This window comes from Orcinus orca, chromosome 7 (assembly GCF_937001465.1).
Source record: "Orcinus orca chromosome 7, mOrcOrc1.1, whole genome shotgun sequence".
Lineage (NCBI taxonomy): Eukaryota > Metazoa > Chordata > Mammalia > Artiodactyla > Delphinidae > Orcinus > Orcinus orca.
The window spans coordinates 36,771,172-36,792,723 of record NC_064565.1 but is presented as its reverse complement, the minus strand read 5'-3'; the positions used below and the strand labels follow the sequence as shown (position 1 = coordinate 36,792,723).

General features: G+C 36.3%; 1 long non-coding RNA gene across 1 annotated transcript; it reads right to left on the bottom strand.

Annotated features, from left to right (window-relative positions):
* Nucleotides 1–7,456: 7,456 nt before the first annotated feature.
* On the bottom strand, nucleotides 7,457–21,163 carry LOC125964986 (uncharacterized). The gene is made up of 3 exons (XR_007478383.1): nucleotides 21,036–21,163; nucleotides 13,143–13,417; nucleotides 7,457–7,563 (listed from the first exon to the last, which is right to left on the bottom strand). It is a non-coding gene; the product is annotated as an uncharacterized LOC125964986 (long non-coding RNA).
* Nucleotides 21,164–21,552: the final 389 nt, after the last annotated feature.

The window sequence follows — 21,552 nt, the reverse complement described above, 5'->3', positions numbered from 1 at the left end:
TAAATTCTGTTACAATTATGGATAATATGCAGGTTGTTTATATATGAAAAGAGGAGTTTACATATAGGTCAGTCTTAGTGAAGAGACTGGTCATTGTTTTCTATTCTTGAAAACCAGTTGGAAGTATATGTTAAGAAATATGTGTGTGTTTGTGTGTATGTGTGCGCACATGTATGTATATATTGTGTAAACATATTTATACACACATACATATACATATAAACACAAGAAATACATATACATACATACACATATGCAAATACATATGTTATGGAGCATGTATTATGAAATAAAGAAAAATATCATTGCATATAATATGAATATCAAAGGGAATATACAAGTCATGATGGCATGTTTTCAAAGATAATATTCTATCATAGGGTTTTAGAAGGGTTTTCACATGTTTCTGGTCAGATTCTCTGGGTCTCATTCTCCTCACTTTATAGATAAGTAAACAAATGCTTGGAAAACTTTGTGAGTTTTCCCACTGACACTTAGAAATGGACAGGCTGAGAAATAAAACCAAGTACTTTGCATCAACTCCAAGGTTCTTTGCATCACAACACAATAATGTGTGCAAAGTTCTTGGCACATACTAAGAGCTCAATAAATGTCAGCTAGCATTGTCAGAATTTCTTGGTAGATATTGAGAAATTCCTGTAGCTTACTGAATGATTTCATATCTCCTATTGGGAAAGAGGAAATTTTTTCCCTAAATATAATGAGCAAAATTATTCATTCATATACAGAAAAAAACAGTTTTTAGCACAATTGCATCCTGGTATTCTAGCACAATAGTTAACTTTAAAAAATCAAATCTAAATAAGTATTAAGTTGGAAGTAACTATTTGCTTAGCTTTCTGATGGAGGAACAATTTATTATTGATAAAAAATTAAAATGCTAGCTGATTCTTCATCTTTATAGTCTTCATCTTTATATGGTATCATGGCCTTTGAATAATAACCAGAAAATTATTCTTGGAGGTTAAGTATATATTTTAAATTAGCATCAAAAGGAATGTTATGTATCTCTTTTCCCATTAGGAGACACTTTTTGTCTAATTCCTTATTCTAGTGAATTTCTCAAATCATCACGTTCTACAGAAGGGCCCCCTTGTGCCTTTGACTGAGTATTGATCTATAACTGTGAGAAGAATCCACAGGAAAAGAACCACTAGAATGGAGTAGACATACTCTGGTCAAGGAATGGGTCATAATCTCACAAACCATCATGGCAAAAATCTTGTAATAAATGAGACAAATAGAGTCCTCAGAATGTCACTTTGGTGGTGGGGCAAAATTAACCATGGACAAAAGGCTTTTCTGTGTCTGCCCTAAAAACTTAAAATGAAGTTTCAAAAGGATCTAGCTTACTCCAAGAACTTAACTTGGTGACTAATTCCTCCCAATTACTTCCAAGGACTGTATAGGGATCTGCAACCTGAGAAAACTTTCCCATGTGGAACCCCCTTCGCAGCCCTTAGGTATGACTTTCTCCCACTCTGCTAAGTCATTTGTGATTTTCCATGTTCTCTGGCATGAGATAGTATTGGTTGAATAGTTAAAGATGTCTCCTAGCTTTGACAAAGTCAAGTTTTTATTTCTCTTTCTTGTTCTTCTTGTAGTTTTAGGATGAGTTTTGAAAAAGGAAAGGGAATAAAAAGGCATTTCTCACATATTGAGATGTATTTTTACTCCTGATCCTACTTTGTCTCTGCATTCCACACTATGATTCAGTTTAGAGTTAGATATTTTTACTTGTATAGTGAAGATGATATCAGGGTATTTTTACAGTCTTTGGAGCTAAGATGCTCTAGATTTCTTCAAATCATCACTTATTCTATTTCAAGTTTTTCTTCAAAATAATCACTATAATAGTCAGGGCTTATTAAGCATTTATAGTTTTCCAGGCAATGGTCTGTGGACTTAACAAACATTGACTCTTCTGTTATTTGGAGGTGAATAATATTACCCCAATTTAACTGATAACATTAGAGAAAACTGAGACAAAGAAATCATTAGTAACTTGCCCAAGGTAATACAGTTTGTAAATAATGGCACTATAATTTGAACCCAGGTAGTTTGACTGCACATCTTTTAAATACTATTCTATGTAATATAGTGGAAATGGGAAGTAGGATTCAATTTACCTACACACACGTGTGTGTGCATGCACAGAATTCAATTTTCAATGTATTTTCTCTTTTTTCCTTTCTGACATTCCCCACAGAAATAAATATAAGAATTTACAGGAAACTTTGGGAAAAAAATAAACACACAATATTAGAGTAAATTATATTCATTTACCATACATGCTAATCTTGTCTCTTTAGAATGTAAGAATCTATTATGAGGATCTCGAACTCTAGTGGAACACTGAGGAGAGAGGCTACTGTACAGCAGATAAATTTGCTGATGACAGGGGGACAACCTGCCAGTTCCCCAGATAATCTAGTTATCTTGGTTGATTAGACTAGAATATGGTCCTGATGTTTCCAGCAGAGGCTTCTTCCTTTCTTTCTTTCTGTAAAGTTTGATTGAGCTTCCAGCAAATGCTGGGAATAAATTAATAAAATAGGCCCAATCTCTGGCCTTATGAAGCTGTGTGGTGAGAGGTTAGATAACCAAGCAACATAAACTTGATTGTATAATTACTGAAGTGGTATATCCTACAAAGGAAAAGTAGAGGTACGATGGGAATGTAAAATATGTTAGCTAACACAGTCTTTTTTTTTCTATTATTGAAATATAGTTGACTTATGATATTAGATTAGTTTTAGGAATACAACATAGTGACTCAATTGTTTTATACATTAGGCACTGTACACAGTTATTACAATATTATTGATTATATTATCTGGCTGCACATTACATCCCTGTGACTTATTTATTTTATAACTGTCATTTGTACCTCTTAATCCCTTTCACCTATTTTGCCCATTCTCTCATACCCCTCCTCTGGCAACCACTAGTGTGTTCTCTGTATCAGTTTTGTTATTTTTTTCCCCTGTGTTTTGTTTTTTTAGATGCTGTATATGAGTGAAAACACACACTACTTTGTCTTTCTCTGTCTGACTTATTTCACTTTGCATAATACCCTCTAGGTCCATCTACATTGTTGCAAATGGCAAGATTTCATTCTTTTTTATGGCTGAGTAGTAGTCTATTGTGTGTGTATATATATCACATTTTCTTTATCCATTTGTCTATTGATGGGCACTTCCATATCTTGGCTATTGTAAATTATGCAGCAATAAACATTGGGGTGCATGTAACTTTTCAAATTAGTGGGTTTTTTTCCTTTGGGTAAATACTCAGACATGGAATTGTTGGATCGTATGGTAGTTTTATTTTAAATTTTTCGAGGAAACTCCACACTGTTCTCCATAGTGGCTGTACCAATTAAAATTCCCACCAACAGTGCATGAGCATTCCCTTTTCTCCTCATTCTCACCAACACTTGTTATTTCTTTTCTTTTGTATGAGAGCCAGTCTGACAGGTGTGAGGTGCTATCTCATTGTGGTTTTGATTTGCATTTCTCTCGTGATTAGTAATTTTGAGCACCTTTTCATGAAGGCCTGAGAAAGTAACAGTTAAACCAAAAAATAAAGGATGAGAAGAAAACTCTCCTTTTGTGGATTTGTGAGAAATTTCTGGATTCATAGACTGTAAGTCAAGTAAAACTTCTAAAAGAGGCTTTATGTCCTTTAACACAGAGTTTCAGGGGAAAATTTTCAAATGAATTGGCACTACAGTGTAATTTATGAAAGCTTTTATACACTTTAGAAAAGTGACTTAACCTCTCTGAGATTCAGTTGTTTCGTCTGTAATTGGTTTTAATAAAATTTCCCTCTCATGTTTCTTGAGAGGATGAAATAAGATACCTTTCACAGAGAACAGGACAGTGCCAAGCACATAGCAGGAATGTATAATTGTTTAATTCTTACCCAATTTAAAAAATCAATCATTCTCTTAGCTAACATAAGGACTTGTCATCTCAGTCCACAGTCATGCAAATAAACTATTATATTCACCCAAACTACCAGAACAGCAGCCCTGTTACACAGTAAGTCCCCGTTTTGCCAGTAGCGCTGGTCCTATTTCTTTATGAGCAACTTGTTCACTTTGTGCTATCAGGGTTGTTATTTTCACTCCTCTTTAAAGTGAAGAAGACAGTGGAAAACTTAGGAAGGAATAATAAGTTGTTGAAATAACGAGGATCAGGTTGCCCTGTATATTTCTAAGCTTACTCACATCTTCTATCCAGGACACACTCTATGCTTATCTCCTTTATTTCCTAGTTCTTTCTTCCACGTACTTCTTGTGACCCTACACCACGTTTAACCCTATGTGCCAGTGCTTTACAATGTTTGTGTTTGTCTTTTGCAAGGTAATAGTTATCTAACGATGAATCCGAGTCGTTAGGTTAATATGAGTATAGTGAAAGTTAGGTCAACTAGATCTTTTACCAGTAGACGTCTGCTTACTTTGTTCCTGTAAAATATTGCCAGATTCTTAGTTCAATAAAAATGGAATGATTTTACCTATATATGGATATTGGTATCTGTTTCCTCATCTATTAATATATACAGTCTTTTATTGCTAATATTTTCAATTTTATGTTAGGCTCATCCATGTTATCTTTGGATATCCCTGGCATATAAAGATGATTAAGCAAAAAGAAGTGTAAAAGATCACATATTTGTTCAAAATTGCGTAGGAAACCATCTCAATGCCCAAGTTAGACTAGGGGTTTGGGAAATATCTATAACTCTTTTCTCATATCAGTCAACTGCTTGGTGTTACCTCTGATGCTGGTTCTCATTAATTCTTACTGATTATTTGAAAGCACTTCTGTCTACAACCTTGTCTAAACTTTATTCTCTAACATCATCTCTTAGGGCTTTTTCTTATATACAGTAGGCTAAGGTTTCTCAATAATTTAGCATATGCAAACAATTTTATGGATGTTTGGCCAAAAAAAAAAACGGGTGCCAATTTTATCCAAATTAAAAAAGTTATCATGATGTAAACTTATCAAAATAAAGCATGATGTTATATCATGGTATTATTATAAATAGTGTTCATTATTAAATAGGAGAGCAAGATTACTTGGTTTTTGGTCTTTCACAAAGGTCTCACATCTGGCCTGTTGATAGCTTGGGCCATTTGTCAGTGTCCACATCCAGTTAGTTTCTCTTATAACTCTGTATTTTTTTTTCAGCAAGGCAACTTTAACTCATGATTATAACTCTTTGGTAACTAATCAATTAGTATATGTATTGAATATCTAGTATTTGCTTACAGTCTAGATACTTAAATACATTAAGTCCATAGGATATAGCAGACAAAATTTCTGGCCCTTGAAAAACGTGTAAGTTAAAGAGGAAAGACAGACAGTAAATTATATATGTAATGAATAAGTAGATTATTGAGTCCATTAGAAAGTGATGTGTTATAAAATAGTAGAACAGAGTAAGAGAGATAACAAATGCTTTGTGAAGCCATGTAGAGACAGAACTTTCAAGTCAGTCCTCATTGAGAAGGTGAGATATGAGCAAAGCCATGAAGGTGGTGAGAGATTAGACAAGTGGATATCTCTGGAGTAAGAGTGTCCCAGGCACAGGGAACTGCTGAGTAAAGGCTTTGGACTTGGCAAGTCCAAAAAGCAGTGAGGCTGGATTAAAGTGATAATGGGGAAAAATAATAAGACAATAGACATTTTGATGAAGAATGGAGTTCTCACAAAAGACTACTTTCAATGCAGTAATAAATACTAAATCAAGAAGCATATCATTTTCATTTTCAAGAAATACAACACAGTGATAAAAATCACAATTAACATGTAATTGTCATGAAAATGCCTATATTGAGAGAGCTTGTAATCTTTTAACTACATTTTTGTCAAGTTGAACTAGACAGTACATAGTATATGGACAACATTTTTTTTTTTTTTTTTTTTTTTTGCGGTATGCAGGCCTCTCACTGTTGTGGCCTCTCCCGTTGTGGAGCACAGGCTCCATATGCGCAGGCTCAGCAGCCATGGCTCACGGGCCCAGCCGCTCCATGGCATGTGGGATCTTCCCGGACCGGGGCACGAACCCGTGTCCCCTGCATCAGCAGGTGGACTCTCAACCACTGCGCCACCAGGGAAGCCCTTTGGACAACTTTTGAGAGCAGTAAAGACTATAAGAAGACAAAAAGAATGAACTCAATATGCTATTTAGTTCCATTTAGTACTAAACTACATTTCTTCATATTCTGTTACCTCATTTTTATAATATGTAACTAATTTATTTTTTCAGTGGGTGAAGGGTATCATTAGGTGATGGTAAAGATTAAAAAAAGAAAAGTGGGGCTTCCCTGGTGGCTCAGTGGTTGAGAGTCCGCCTGCCAATGCAGGAGACACGGGTTCGTGCCCCGGTCCGGGAAGATCCCACATACCGCAGAGCGGCTGGGCCCGTGAGCCATGGCTGCTGAGCCTGTGCGTCCGGAGCCTGTGCTCCGCAACCGGAGAGGCCACAACAGTGAGAGGCCCGCGTACAGCGGAAAAAAAAAAAAAGAGTAGTCCCTGCTTGCTACAACTAGTGAAAGCCCGCGTGCAGCAATGAAGACCCAATGCAGCCAAAAAAATAAATAAAATAAAAAATAAATTAATTTAAAAAAAAATTAAAAAAAAAAAAAAAGAAAAGTGATTGTCATTTGTACCATAGAGTCCTAAGTAATACTGAGAGCTCATTCTCAAGCTAAAAACACTCACATGATGTCCAGAAAATGATAACTTCACGCTATTCAAGATGTGCATTACATCTTTTTGAGCTTTCTTCTTGAAATCAATCATAGCAAGTATTTTTTTCTGCCATTTTCAGTGCCTTGAAAGGCCACATTTTTGTCTCATCCCTGATGCACAACTTACCCCTCAAAATAGCATACTTCAGGGTGAAAAATAAAGATACATCCTGCCCAAAGAAGTACACATATTGTACATAATTGTGCAATTGTGTAGAATAACAAGGTTGTACATAGTCTCAGTTTTCAAAATTCTATTCTACATGGAATTAAGATTTTCAGATACATTGTTGAATGCACATTGATCTCTGCAAACAAAATGATGTAGGAATCATCATTCAGGTGTAAACCCTTTTATTGAGTTTCCCTTTCTTGTCAAACATGTACTTCAGTGGTCCATGAGTTCTAATCCCAATGCATTTTGAAATCCATGTGACAGCTAGGAAAATTGCCTTATTCTAAATAAAATATTCCTTTTTCTGTAGCATGATTTTTTTAGTGATGATCAAAACAAAAACCTTCTTCCTGAGGCTTACATGTCACCAGTACATTTTCAAGCACTGAGCCTCAGTGGTTCCCTCCAGCTGTAAAGCAAGGTGTCGGTACATAGCCATGACAGTAATTGTTCCTTTATACTACATTCTGTTGAAATGATACATTACTTACCCAAAGGGGCATGTGACAGAGAAAATTTTCCAATGTTTCATTCTTTTTCCTCTCCTAGAATAACTTTGTCTTTAATCGTTTGCTAGTTTCTGAGAGGTCACTGTGCTCTGTTAAAAAAAAAAAAAAATTGTGAAAGCATGGAAGGCATCCTGCCCATGTTTCATAGCAGACAAGGCAGTGAGTATTAGAGACTGGTGGGTTGATGGCCCAGTAAAATCTTATTTTTCCAATATACGTCACTGCAATTCGTACTTTTAGTCTTCCATTGTGGGTTCTTGAGAAATTCCTCAGACTTTCAGAGTTACTTGTTCTAGTACCTGATAGGTTTCCATTGTTTTCTGACACCAGTGTCCTATTCATGGTATGTTTTCTCATATTTACTACTTATTCCCCACTTTTAGGTATCATTTCCCCCTTTTGAATCATTGATCCATTTTCCTTAATTGGTGATGCAAAATAGCACAATAATAACAAAAAGCAAAATTTAATAAATCTAACAATAATATAGATAAGACATGAAAACACCTCAGTTGAAAGAAACTGAACCCTATTCACTAAATATTGATTGAAAGCATAATCTTTGCCCATGATGGCCATTAAAATATAAATATTAAGAACTAAGGAAATTTCTTCAGAAAACTTATTTGTGCCATTGTATGCATTAAACTGCATTTTTAAATTGCCAAGAAAATTTAGCATCACTTAAGAGGCCACTGGGAATTACCATAGTCAATATTACAAATTTTGAGGAGAACGTTCTATGCGTTTGTTGAACTAGACCTTTCTGTGTTACTGAATAATAGCATATATATATATGTATGTGTATATACACACACACACACACACACACACACACACACACATAGCTGATATTGTGGTCTCAATTTGAAATGCCTCTCTTCCTCCCCTCTTCTTTCCCTTTTCTGATAACTAGAATTCATCCTAATCTTCAAGGCTCAGTTCAAATGCCATTTTCCCCATGATTCTTCTATATCTTACTTGTTTCTTCCAAGCAAGAACAAAACCTTTCCCTGTACATATAGCAAATAGTTGGCTTTTCTCTTACAGCACTCACCATATTTTGTACTGCTTTCTTTCAATCACCTTTAGGGTAAGAAAATCAGTTTTTCAGTCTTATAGTTAATTACTTGTAGAGCAAGGACCAGACCTCAGATTTGTTAGCTCTCAGTCCAGTGGTCTATCTACTACACAAAGCTGCCTTTACATCTCTGTCAAATGGATGTTCTATTTCTATGATTTTTATTTCTTATTGTTTTATTTATATTTTTATGATTTTTCTGTTCCAGGATCCCCTCAGATTGTATTTTACTGGCAGAAGAGATAGTATTTATTATTGTATTTTGTGAAAACCTCAACAATACTCAGCAATAAAGTATGTCTAAACAATGATAAAGAAAAAAGAAGATGAAGAGCGAAGCAGAGGAAGGAAAAGAAGGAGGGAGAAGAGAAGGGGTAACAACCATAGAGCAAATATTAATGCCATCTCTTACAAAGAAAGCACATTTCAAGAATAAACAGGGGTTCTCTACTCCTACCTTTGACTTAGAAGTAGGGAGGGGGGAATTAACAAATCCATAGAGCAAGTAGTGTTTGTCAACAACTGGGAACAATCATTGGGTGGATTTAGCTTCATAATCACATTAGTGGGAATGACGGGAAAATATTTGGCAGGGAGAGTAATGTTAGTAAATAGGTCTCAAGTGACTGAGACAAATGGTTGCTTTCAATCACGATCTTCTGAACATCACTCAAGACAGCATCTTGTAGAACAGTAGCTTGTATTCCTTATACTGTGCTTTTATTATTCTCTCTCAAATTCCAGTTGTCTGTTTTCCTGTTTATTCCAAATATGAATTCAGAATTTGTTCCCTTCACAACTGTGATTGCATTTGTTCTGTTTAGGTTTATTTTCTTCACTTGTAAGTCTCCATTACATTTTAAGCTCTTCAATGGAAGTTTCTAATTCGTCTCAAAGTGGCCAGAGGGCAAGGCAGTTACTTGATTCTTCACACATGGCACTATTAACCCCAAAGAGCTGGCTGAAAACCCAGCACTATTTCATGTGTTTTGAACAATGCAAAACTTTGGGGGACTACCATCTTTGTAAATTATATGTACTCTGGAGTTTACTTTGAACGGACACTGTTTATCTTCTGCATTTGCAGAAATAAACAGAAAAAAACTTTAAATACTAACAATTGCATTTGATTTTTGATATTCCTTGGCAACTAATCACAACTCCTCTGAAAGACTCTACCCATGACATGTAAATATTTGACAGGAAGCTAAAATATAACTATCTGAGCCTCTTATGAATTTAATGATTCCTGCATAGAGAGCCAGAAAGCAGACTGAGAATAAAATATCAATGCAGAAAAAGGGGAATGGATAATGAGGTTCACCAACCAATATGTTGGCACTCTTAATGGCCTTCTGTGTGTGCTGCTAATGGGAAAATTCTGTATTGATGGTTCCTGTTTATGTTATGCACTATAAAGTTTGGAAAAACACAAGTTTTATTCAGGCTATACAGCCAAAAGCTGTCACACAAATAACCTTCCAGATCTCTGTTACTTTTCTTCTATAAGACATGTCTACCTTTGGTTTTATAGTGCTAAATTAGTCTGAAGATCAATGTAGAGGACTTTTATAGAATCAAAGGAACTTGCATCGGAAAGGGCTTAAAAAGCCTTTTTTTAAAATTGTATTTATTTATTTATTGCTGCGTTGGGTCTTCGTTGCTGTGCGTGGGCTTTCTCTAGTTGCGGTGAGTGGGGACTACTCTTTGTTGTGGTGCGCAGGCTTCTCATTGTGGTGGATCCTCTTGTTGCAGAGCATGGGCTCTAGGTGAGGGGGCTTCAGTAGTTGCAGCATGTGGGTTCAGTAGTTGCGGCATGCGGGCTTCAGTAGTTGTGGCGTACGGACTCAATAGTTGTCGCTCGAGGGCTCTAGAGCACAGGCTCAGTAGTTGTGGCGCATGGGTCTAGTTGCTCCACGGCATGTGGGATCTTCCCAAACCAGGAATCAAACCCATGTCCCCTGCATTGGCAGGCGGACTCTCAACCACTGCTCCACCAGGGAAGTCCCCAAAAAGCTTCTTATAAAAGTGAAAATTGCAGACTAAGACCTCCCAAGCTAAATCCAAATCAAGTGTGTGTTGTTCAGCTAACAGACTGACAGACTGTTTTAAAAAAAAAAAGAATTTCCACACCTTTAGTTACCAAAACCCCCATGCCCTTTTGTCATGCATTCACTTGAACCGCTTAGAAACATTATCTGCATGTCTTTCTTATTTATGAGGAGGGAAACTGAGACTTAAGAGTAGATAATTAGCATGCCCCAAACCATATAGCTAGTTAGCAGTAGAACTGGGCTTATAACTTAAAATTCTTGGTTCTCAGCTCAGAGGTTTTACTGTTCTAAAAGTTTAACTGTGATAAAAGTATTATGTAATATAGCATTATTACATGAATTGGATTTCTTTCTCAAAATATTGGAGCTCTCAGAGTATGTATTCATGCATATTGGTGGAGGGTTCTCAGAGAACGGAGAAGCTCAAGTCCCAGAGTACACACCATGATGCAGCTTGTCTCTCAGGTCAAAGGGATTAATAAGACATGACTACACCTTCTAGCGATAGCTTTCTTACTGCTAGGAATGCCAGTGAACCACAGAGAGGGTGAACACTTCTAGCTATACCCACCCAGCAATTATCTGGAGAAATATGCAAGATACCAGTAGAGACACCGGTAATGTATAAATGTGTTTACTTTTTTGATGGGAGGAACTAGGAGGTGAATTTACTAGCACTCCAAGAAAACCTAGGGATATAAAAGGAATACAGTCTGTCATTTCATCAATGTGACGGACAACCTAAATGATAAAGTGACTCAAGATTCATTTCAGAGAAACATAATTGGTGAGCACCGAAAGTTTCTTTGCCACATTGGTTTGGATTTGGTGCTTTAGACTGACAAAATCAAATTTTAAAAGGCTGCTTCCTTTAGCATAACATGTAGTTAACCAAAGAAGTCCCTTACCCATCACTCTTTCTGGTATGGTGAAGGCAGCTTTCGGAAATAGAAGCACGCTATTAAATGGTCTGTTCCTCTAAATCTATTTTGTGGTGTTAAAAATTCCTCCTTTGGGCTTCCCCGGTGGCGCAGTGATTGAGAGTCCGCCCGCCGATGCAGGGGACACGGGTTCGTGCCCCGGTCCGGGAAGATCCCACATGCCACGGAGCGGCTGGGCCCGTGAGCCATGGCCGCTGAGCCTGCGCGTCCAGAGCCTGTGCTCCGCAACGGGAGACGCCACAACAGTGAGAGGCCCGCGTACAGCAAAAAAAAAAAAAAAAAAAAATTCCTCCTTTGGCTTTCAGTCTCACTGGACTTTTTTGGCATCAAGAAGTGTTTAAAAGCAGAAAATTGAAAATGAAAGACAAGATGCTTAGTAATCTGCTCTATGTGCCAGGCTAACGGTGGACTGTTAAGGCCAAATGTTTCCCTGCAGATGATTCCTTGACAAGAGGAGCCAGCACAGACACAGAAGAACCCAAACTTTAAAATCTCTAGACCCAAAATATTTCAGAAGTGAAAATGAGAATTTATATTTCTGGGTGTCTTTTTCTTCCCCTTATCATCACCAATTAATGTTTATTTCCCTCCTTTCCTAGAAGTGTATGCCAATGTTTGCTTAATGGTGTGTATATGCTTTTATAATAAGTGTATTATCACTTTGTATAATTATTATGTGTGATTAATCCTGTATGTTCTGGAAAGCTGTTAGGTTTTATTTAACCAGAGGGAACGTCTTTAAGTCTTTGTGTTATTCACGTATAATACATGTTGACAAGAACTCCTGTGAATGGAGCAGAGTATGAAAAGTTTGTATTTAAAAGTGTGCTGAAGTAGCTGGAAAGATGGCATTATTTCCCCCTTTTATGACCATCCCTGCGGTAACTGGTAAGTACAGAAGAACTTTCCATGTGACACAAAAAATATTTAGGAAATCAGAATAACAAGAATATTTTCTTTTACAACAGGTTAAATTGCAAAACATAATGTTGCTTCTGATAGTGAAATATGGATGAGAGTGTTATCAAAAGTATTTATGACATAACTCGGTGCATGGATACCAGTCTTAGGACTATACTATTAGATAGACACAGGTAAATAGATAGATGATAGAGATAGGTAGATAGATAGATAGATAGATAGATGATAGATAGATAGATAGATATAGATAGATAAATAATAGATGTAAAGATACATAAGACAAAGTGACAAAGAGGGAGAGAAAACTATTTTGATGAAAGAGGAATTCCCCTCTCAGATTTTCAGCTTTTGACTTGCAAAGTTGTCTTAGTAAGCATTTGGACTTGACAATGACAAATGCCACTTGCCGGATTTCTGTCCAAAATTAGATGGACAAAGGGGCCAAGCAGATGGAGACCAGAATATCAGCTTTTGTCCTGACCAAAGTGGAAGTTTGTACCTTATGAATCATACAGTCATAGGCTATGCTGTAAAGCTGAGACCTCACTCCATGAGGACCAAATCTTTGTCTTCAGTTTATGGGATGGCAAGGAATGAACAAGAGTACACATCTGAGATGCAAAGTGAGAAAGGAAGCACAGAGCTTAATCTCCATGTACCCAGTTTCTTACCTCAAGTGGACCAATCAGATGACTCACTGCTTCTCCAGTAGGAAATAATGACTTGAAATTCTCTTTTCAGAATCACTTTCCAGTCTCGGACTTGAAGGCCATTCTTCCTCAATCTTCTTTCTTACACTTGAAGTCATCATTGCACAGTGTCCTCAATCTTGTTTAAACTTTATTTTATCAATTTATTTTTCACGCTGGCATCTTCCACTTTTTAAATTTATTTCGAGTCCACTATTTCACTTTAATAAATTTCCAAATTCTTCTAGTCATTCCAGCTGTTTAGAATAGAATTTTAAAAAACATTTTATTTAAATCCTTCTCTAAAAAGTTTTTTTTGGTTCAATAGCAATAACATTAAATTTAATAAATGTAATCAGAACATACATAGCATAGGAAAGAAATTACAAAACCATACACACTGTTTATGAAGTGTACATTTGGGAATGAAATTGGGGATTACAATTTCACAACATGTAGTCTCCCCTCATAACAAAAGAAAACTCTCAGGAATAAAATAGTGATCCCATATTAGATGCTAATAGGTACACTAAATGAACACTGCTCCACCAATATTGAAAGTTTTTAATGAGACAAATGAGTTCACTTCTCATTTAGTTTCTCTAAAACAGGTCGGATTAATGGCAGTGCTACTCACAGGGCATAACCATAGCTAAATTGTTTCTATGTTTTGTTTTAATAGTACCCAGTAGAGAAACCAGTCTTACTAAGCTTCCCTTCCCAGAAGCTCTGTTCTGGGAAGAAATTTTAAAGCAATTTCAGCAAACTAAGGATATTTATTTTTCATGTTTATTAAAAAGGAAGCAAGTTATGTTGTGTGCTCAAAAAGTGTTTTCAATCCAACATTAGTAGCAATTCTAATGTTGTAGAGTTATGGTTTAGTTTATATTATTGTTTAATGAAATAAGTGGATTCTGGATCCATGAATCTCCTATGAACAGATCTTCCCCGGATTAAAAAAAATTAAGATAGCCTACAAAATTTATACGGTGTTCCATGATAAATTTGGCAGATATATATATAATAACAGTGTCGCCATTTACCTCTTTAAAATCAGTTAAATTTTGGAACATGTCATTACAGTTTGTTGAAAGCCTCCAACTTCTCACTTTTGCTTTTGTTCTTTTACTTTTTCTACCATTGAAAAAATGTTGCATTTCGTTTTTGCATAAGCAATAGGGTTATTAAAAATGACAAATATATCAGACAAATAAACAGATACGGCTGCTTTGTTCACATCTGGTTCACAGTTGCAATCAAACTGGTTTCTTACCTGCCAAAAACGTTATGAGATCTTAGTGCACATGTTCTTGATAGACCCTTTAACTTCAATAAACTTAGTAGCTCAGCTTGCACTGATAGCTATTTATAATCATTTTCTGTTTAATCACTTAAAGAAGAAGAATATCAAATTTAACCCATTAGCCATTCCATAACTTATAATTTTACTACATCACTAAACACACTTTTTAGTTAAAATGACTTTTTTTTTTAACGTAATATTTTTGATGGAGGAAACATTGTGCTGCTTTACATTCTGGTACAAGCTCCTTAATCAGGAGAACTACTCCAGGATGTTTTCCTGCCATTGCAGCTGCACCATTAGAATATACTTGCACCCAAAATTTAACTTCCAAACCACATTCGTCAGCAATGCAAGAAGTCATAGTTTCATATACTGCAGCGGTAGTTGTGTTTGTTAAAAATTAAGCAAAAAAGAGAGAAATTTTCCACTGTAAAGTCAACAAACTTAAATTTTCCATATACTGAAAGAAATGCCCTTTTAACAAGATTTGTGCAACAATTAAGCTGCAATGAAAAATACTTTGCTAGCACTATTTATTCTTCTAACTCCTCAGTATCTAAATATGTTCAAATATGGTGTGTCATCGAAACGTAGTACTTGAATTACCTTTTTTTGTAGCAGTCACTGAACATTTCCAAGCGAACACATTTACTGCAGTATTTCATTAAGGTCTTTGGCATTGTTTATGTTTTCCTTAGTCTTATCAACCCAAAGTGCTACTTTATAAGAAGCCAGCAATGCACTCATGTTTAGTGTAAAATATTCAACATTTGCTTCTGTTGACTTTTTAATTTAATAATAGTTCTTTGGTTTTTAACTTAATACTTTTTGCATTTTATGTTAATGCCATTTAACTTTTGAAAGCTTAATTACCTCATTAGCTATTCCATTTCCACAAATAATACAATGTTGGTTCAGCAATTTACCATCAATTATGGTCAATACATGAGAGTCATACTTTTAAGTAAAACTGGTATGAACTCATTTGATCTCCATTTCTTCAGAATCATTTCTATTGTTATCATTTGGTTTATTCCCACTGCTGCATTCACAAAGTTGAAGCTTGCTTTACCATATGCAAATTAGGGTAAAAATTAATGAAGAAGGCAATGTTCACTTCCCTAATGTAACTAATAATATTAAACTATAAATTCTTTAAAGAACCTTGATGAAAATTTTAAATACTTCTATAAATGAAAAGTTACAGTAAATTGGCTCTATTATAGTTATATAGCACCCTAAACTTACAGTGTCATATGTTGTGTAATGTTTCCACTCTGCTTGCATATGTAATGCACCACACAACTTTGATAACACCCACACCCCACTGGTCACACCCTTGGGTGATCAAGTCACTATAAAATTTCTAAATATTCTAACTTTTACGCTTATGTCCTTGTAGACTGGTAACAAACTGTGGCCTGGCACCCCTCAGGGACCATTGATCTCTGAGAGGCATTGTTAGAAGGAATTTCAGACAGATGTAGAAGTGCGAGGAGGTTTCAGCTTGTCCTCTCTCTGCCCACACCTTGTGCCACTCTTCTTTCTGCTAGTCAAGGGTAGCCACAGGCTTATCACCAGATGCTTGACTGACTTTCAAAATCGCTTTAGATCACTGACTACTACATGCTTCCCATTCCCTCACTTTTTGAACAGGTGTGTATCATAATCATTCTGTCCCCATCTCACTATTGCATGGTACAAGCATGGGGACAGGCACTTCTCTTTTCAGTCAACAAGACACCAGACCACTAGGAGCCACTACTGGGAAGCCCTAGTCTCATCCAGAGCTGATGCCGATCTTCAGTCACTGAGGTCTATTCTTTTGGGCACTAGGATTTTATAGATAGTGGTCCACCCATTTGTATTCACTTTATTCTGCTCAATACATTCTATCCTCATCATGTTCTTTTTCTTCTCTGTGGTTTCCAGATTTTATTTCTCCATAGGCAACTTTTCTGTTTTGTATTTTCTCCCCTTTCTTGAAGGTTTTTTGTGGGTTTTTTTTGGGGGGGGGTGACTATATTATTGTTTTATTGCTTCCTTTACTTTTTCCCTCCCTCCCTCCCTCCCTTCCTTCTTCTTAGATCACTTGTAGCTACCTCGCTAAGACTTTTTTCCCCATGACCTCCAAAGACTGGCTAATACAGCCATATGGGGATGTTTTCATGCCTTTATGTATCTTCCTCCTTTTGTCTTGCCTTTATCTCAGAGCCACCTCATTATTTTCAGCAGTTCTAAGGCAACGTGCAACAATCTCAAATTCCCTTTCATTCTGGATTCTTCAACTGGCCTAATGTGACTGTCTACATTTTTTTAAATTATTGCTCTGTTCAAATCAGATACCTGTGATTTTCTTTGGACAAAGGACAAACCCCTTTCTTTTTATTTAAACTATCCCTTTTCTAACCTTTTGCTTTTGCCCGAAACAGTTTTTGTTTGTTTGTTTAGACATTACACACAAATTTCCTTGTTCTTATTTTGTCTAATATGAGATACAGTACACACATATAGAACTGCATAAAGCATGCTTTTCTTTCTTTTTATTTTTGGTTGTGCCATGGGTCTTGAGGGATTTCAGTTCACGATCCAGGCGATTGAACCGGGCCATGGCAGTGAAAGCCCCGAATCCTAACCACTGACCACCAGGGAACTCCCAAGCATGCTTTTTTCATAAGTATTAGAAATAATTATGAAATATACATCCATATAATCATCAACCAAATCAAAGGATAGAACAGTTACAGCACCTCTGAGATTCCCCCATTAGTCCTTTTATGTTCACACACACAATACACCCTTATAAAGAAACATTTTATGGTAATCATTTTTTCATCTTCTTTCTTTCTTGTTTTAATACACTTGTTAATATAGATTAGTTTTTTCTCATTTAGATCTTAAAGTAATGGAAATATATTGTGTGAATTTCTATGTTTTGTTTCTTTGTTAGACATGTTTTTATGGTTATGTTATAGTATGCAGATCTAGTTTGCCCATTTTTCTTGCTGTATATTAATGCCACTCAAAGGAGTTTGCTCTCAAGTGATCAGTCCACAATGAATGTAAATGAAAACACAAGGATGTGAATCAATGTACTGTGTATCCATTGAGAAAATCTTGCTAAAACAAACAAAATCTAGCATGCTTTGAGAAGTAGTTGATTATTTTATTCTGGTTCAAGCTTCTTATCTCTTTATAGACCAATGTCAAGCATATCTTGTACCAGTACCAAGTATAACTGCTGTATAGTATTCCAGTGATTAACATGCCATATTTTATTTTTCCATTCCACTGTTGATTGAAAATTATGTTGTTTCGAGTTTGGGGCTGTTAAAAAAAAAAAGTTTCCAGGTACCTAGTGTATAATCAAAAATAGAATCACAATTTCCTCAAATACACTGGATATAATATAATATTTTCAAAAGCAGTTGGATGAACTTTTATGTCTGGCAGAAGTGTATGGATACTGCAATTGCTTCATACCATCAACAAATATTTGATAATGTGAAATTTTAAAATGTTTGCCAATCTGGTGGCTGTACATTGTGGTTTTAATTGGCATTTCTATATTATGGTATCTTTTGAGAAACAAAAGTTAATTTTAATATGGTTGAATTTATTACTTTTTTCTTTATTGCTTAGTGTTTTCTATTCTAGGTTAAAAGAAAATTTTTCTACCCAAGGTAAAGAGATCTTTTTCTACATTATCTTCAAAAAGTTAATAATTTTGCATTTCACATTTAGGCTTAGACCCATCTCAAGATGATTTTTGTGCAAAGTAGGTGTTTAATTTCACTTTTTTCCATATGTTTCCCTCCCTCTCTATAGTTAGACCTTTGTTTTAAGTTGAGTATCAGTGGATACAAGGATGTGTTTCTGGGCTCTCTTCTCTTTCATTGCTCTATTTTTCTATCCCTGTGTCAATATTACAATTACTATAGATTCAAAATCATTCTTGACATCTGGTAAGTATTATTTTCCTAGGGATCTGTACATTTGTCTAAATTTTCAACTTTAATTGCATAAAGTTATGGAGAGTCTGTGGATACTGTTCTAGTCCTCTGAAGAGGGTTGATGTTTTTGCTTTAGAAGAAAATTAACCTGGTTAGACTCAAATGGAAACCTTTGCTTTGCCTGAGTGGACAGCATCTCAAGCCTTCACTTTCCTTGCTGTATATCAAATCCTAGTTTGTACTGTTTTCATCCTACCCTGCGAATGCATGTTTCAGAGGTGAGCCAGCAACTTGGGCAGTATTTAAACATAGAAGTTTTGAGTCCTTTCTCTCTTTTTGGATCTCACTCTCTCCTTTCTGAGATCCCATCCTGACTGGCACAGCTCTCTCTTTTTCCGGCCAGAACAATGAAAGGCACTCTATTGGAGTTTCCTATGTTATGTCACTGCCTTCGGTGTAAAGCCCGCAAAACAGGAAACTTACCTGGCCAATAACTTCCTTTAGATATTGGATGGGTCCTCTTCAAAACTGGCCTGCTTGTCTTTACTTTTCAGATCCCCATATTTTGCCCAGATATTACAATTGTTATCTGTGAGATGTTGGTTTGTAAGGAAGTTAGTTTTCCACACAAGAAAACAGAATTCCTCCTTGCTGTTTCTTAAAGGTCAGCAAATGTCCTCTAGGTTCTCGTTTTCTCCTATATTTTGACCAACTTATTTCTTTGATATATATCTTTTAATGGGGGGATTTTTTTTTAACTTTTCCTCTGTTGGAAGGTTATTGGCCCAAGTAAACATTCTCACTGGATGGGTAAGTCTTCAGGTGATTTTCAGAGTATGGTGCTAACCTATATAGGTTTTCTAAATTAGCTAAAATCCCTTTGTCTCTAAATCACATGGACTAGGCAGATAGTAAAACTCATGGAAGTCTAGGCTTTGTTCTTTTTGGTGTACACAGTAAAACTCCAAGAGGAATCTGAAAATCCATTTATCTAAAATGGGTGTTATAGAGAGCTTGATGTAATTATTACGATGATCCTGAGCAATACGTGAGAACACCTTTGAGTGTGGATGAGGATCAAATCCACTCAAGTCCCAACTGCAGTGTGGTGCCACCTGGTGGTGCTTGTCAGCATCAATTTGAATATTAATATAGATTTGGTTCTATGGCTTATTGGAGTTTATAGAATAGTGTCAGCAATTCCATGATTCTTCCAGCTAATTGCCTACATTTCTAGGTCTAAACAGGAGAGATCTGGGTGGGAGAACTGCAGGCTGACCTCCCCTCCCATCTGTTCCTGAGGTCTGGCTGCCTTTTGTTTTCCTGCCCTCACTCACCATCTACCCGTTTAGTTCCCTCCACAGAATTTAAAAACTTGAGCTTCTCTAGGCTGAGAACAGGAACTTGACTGAGAACACTAGGTTATCACCAATCTTTTTATTTCAAAAATTTTATTATAGTAAAATAATGATTTGGGGTTTTTATTTTACATTCCCAAACCCTGACTCCAAACCCGAATGATCAATTTACTAGAAATGATAATATAATTGCAATGCCTCCTCAGGCAAATATTTATTTTTAAGGGACTTCCCTGGGGGCACGGTGGTTATGAGTCCGCCTGCCAATGCAGGGGACATGGGTTCGAGCCCTGGTCTGGGAGGATCCCACATGCTGCAGAGCAGCTAGGCCCATGCACCACAACTAATGAGCCTGTGTGCCACAACTACTGAAGCCCGGGCACCTACAGCTGGTGCTCCACAACAGTAGAGGCCCCCGCAGTGAGAAGCCCTCACACCGCAATGAGTAGCGGCCCCTGCTCACCGCAACTAGAGAGAGCCTGTGCGCAGCAGGGAAGACCCAACACAGCCAGAGATGGATAAAATAAATAAATAAATGTATAAAAAAAATATAAACAAAGTTGACTCATGTAAAGTTTACTTTTCCAGAATGACTCAGCATTTTTCTTTCTACTAAATCTCCAAACACAAAACCAGTTAACTCTAGATTTTAGGTATAAACTTCCACTTGCTCCCAAGAAAGTTATTTACTACTGATTGTCTTTTGGGCTCATTCAGAAAACAAAACAAAACAAAGTCACCACAACTCATCCTCATTTGGGTAGCTCCTTCCAATAAATCTAACAAGTCCTCCTCTTATCCTTGTAGCCACTTAGGAAGATTCGTACATTATCTAGTTTTCTCTTTTATTTTTTTGGTCGCGCCATGTGGGATCTTTAGTTCCCCGAACAGGAATCAAACCTGTGCCCCCTGCAGTGGAAGCACAGAGTCTTAACCACTGAACCGCCAGGGAAGTCCCAAGTTTTCTATCTTTTGTTAACGTTTTTTCTTATTTGTTTGCTCCTTCTCTCAAACTTTTATATTCAAATAGGAGCAAAGGGACACCACACATTTATTTAGAAGCCAATAAGAAAAATTCCAGTCTGTGCAATTTGAAACACCTGCGCTTATCTTGCTGTTACCATTACAGTGATTTAGACTACTTCACCTTCCTCCACCTCATGTGTAGCAGGCTGTCAATGCCCCATTTTCCCTTTCTTTGCCACATTATCATTAGTCATTTCAACTATTAGAATATCTTTAAAATATGCTCCCTTACCTCAAACCTGGTAACCTGGTTATTTTTTCTTGCCAACATGCACTGCTTGCTCCTATTGGTTAAAGGCAGTTGTATCCTCTCAGTGTGTGGAAGAGAATTGATTCATGCAACAGGGATGCGAACTTCACCTTCATCTATGAAACTCCTAATATAACAACAAAGTATATATTCAATACAAGAATATTATATTAGGATATTATTTTATATGAAATATTCAGAAATATTTTCTACACTTAGCATATTTAAGAAATAACAAATATATTGTCATTCTCAAGGTTAAACTAGTAGCAGTATTCCAGTGTTAAGCTTAAGTGATTTAGTTATGATATTGTTTGATTTATTTATTCCTGTAAAACATATACCTCCAAGATTTAGTGGCTTCAGCGATTTATTTCTCAGGATTGTGTAGGTTGGCTAGGTGATTCTTCAGCTCATCTCAGCTGGGCTCCTGCATACTTGTGCATTCAGTTGAAGACTAGAAGAGTCACATTCTGTTTGCCAATGCAGGTTACATGGC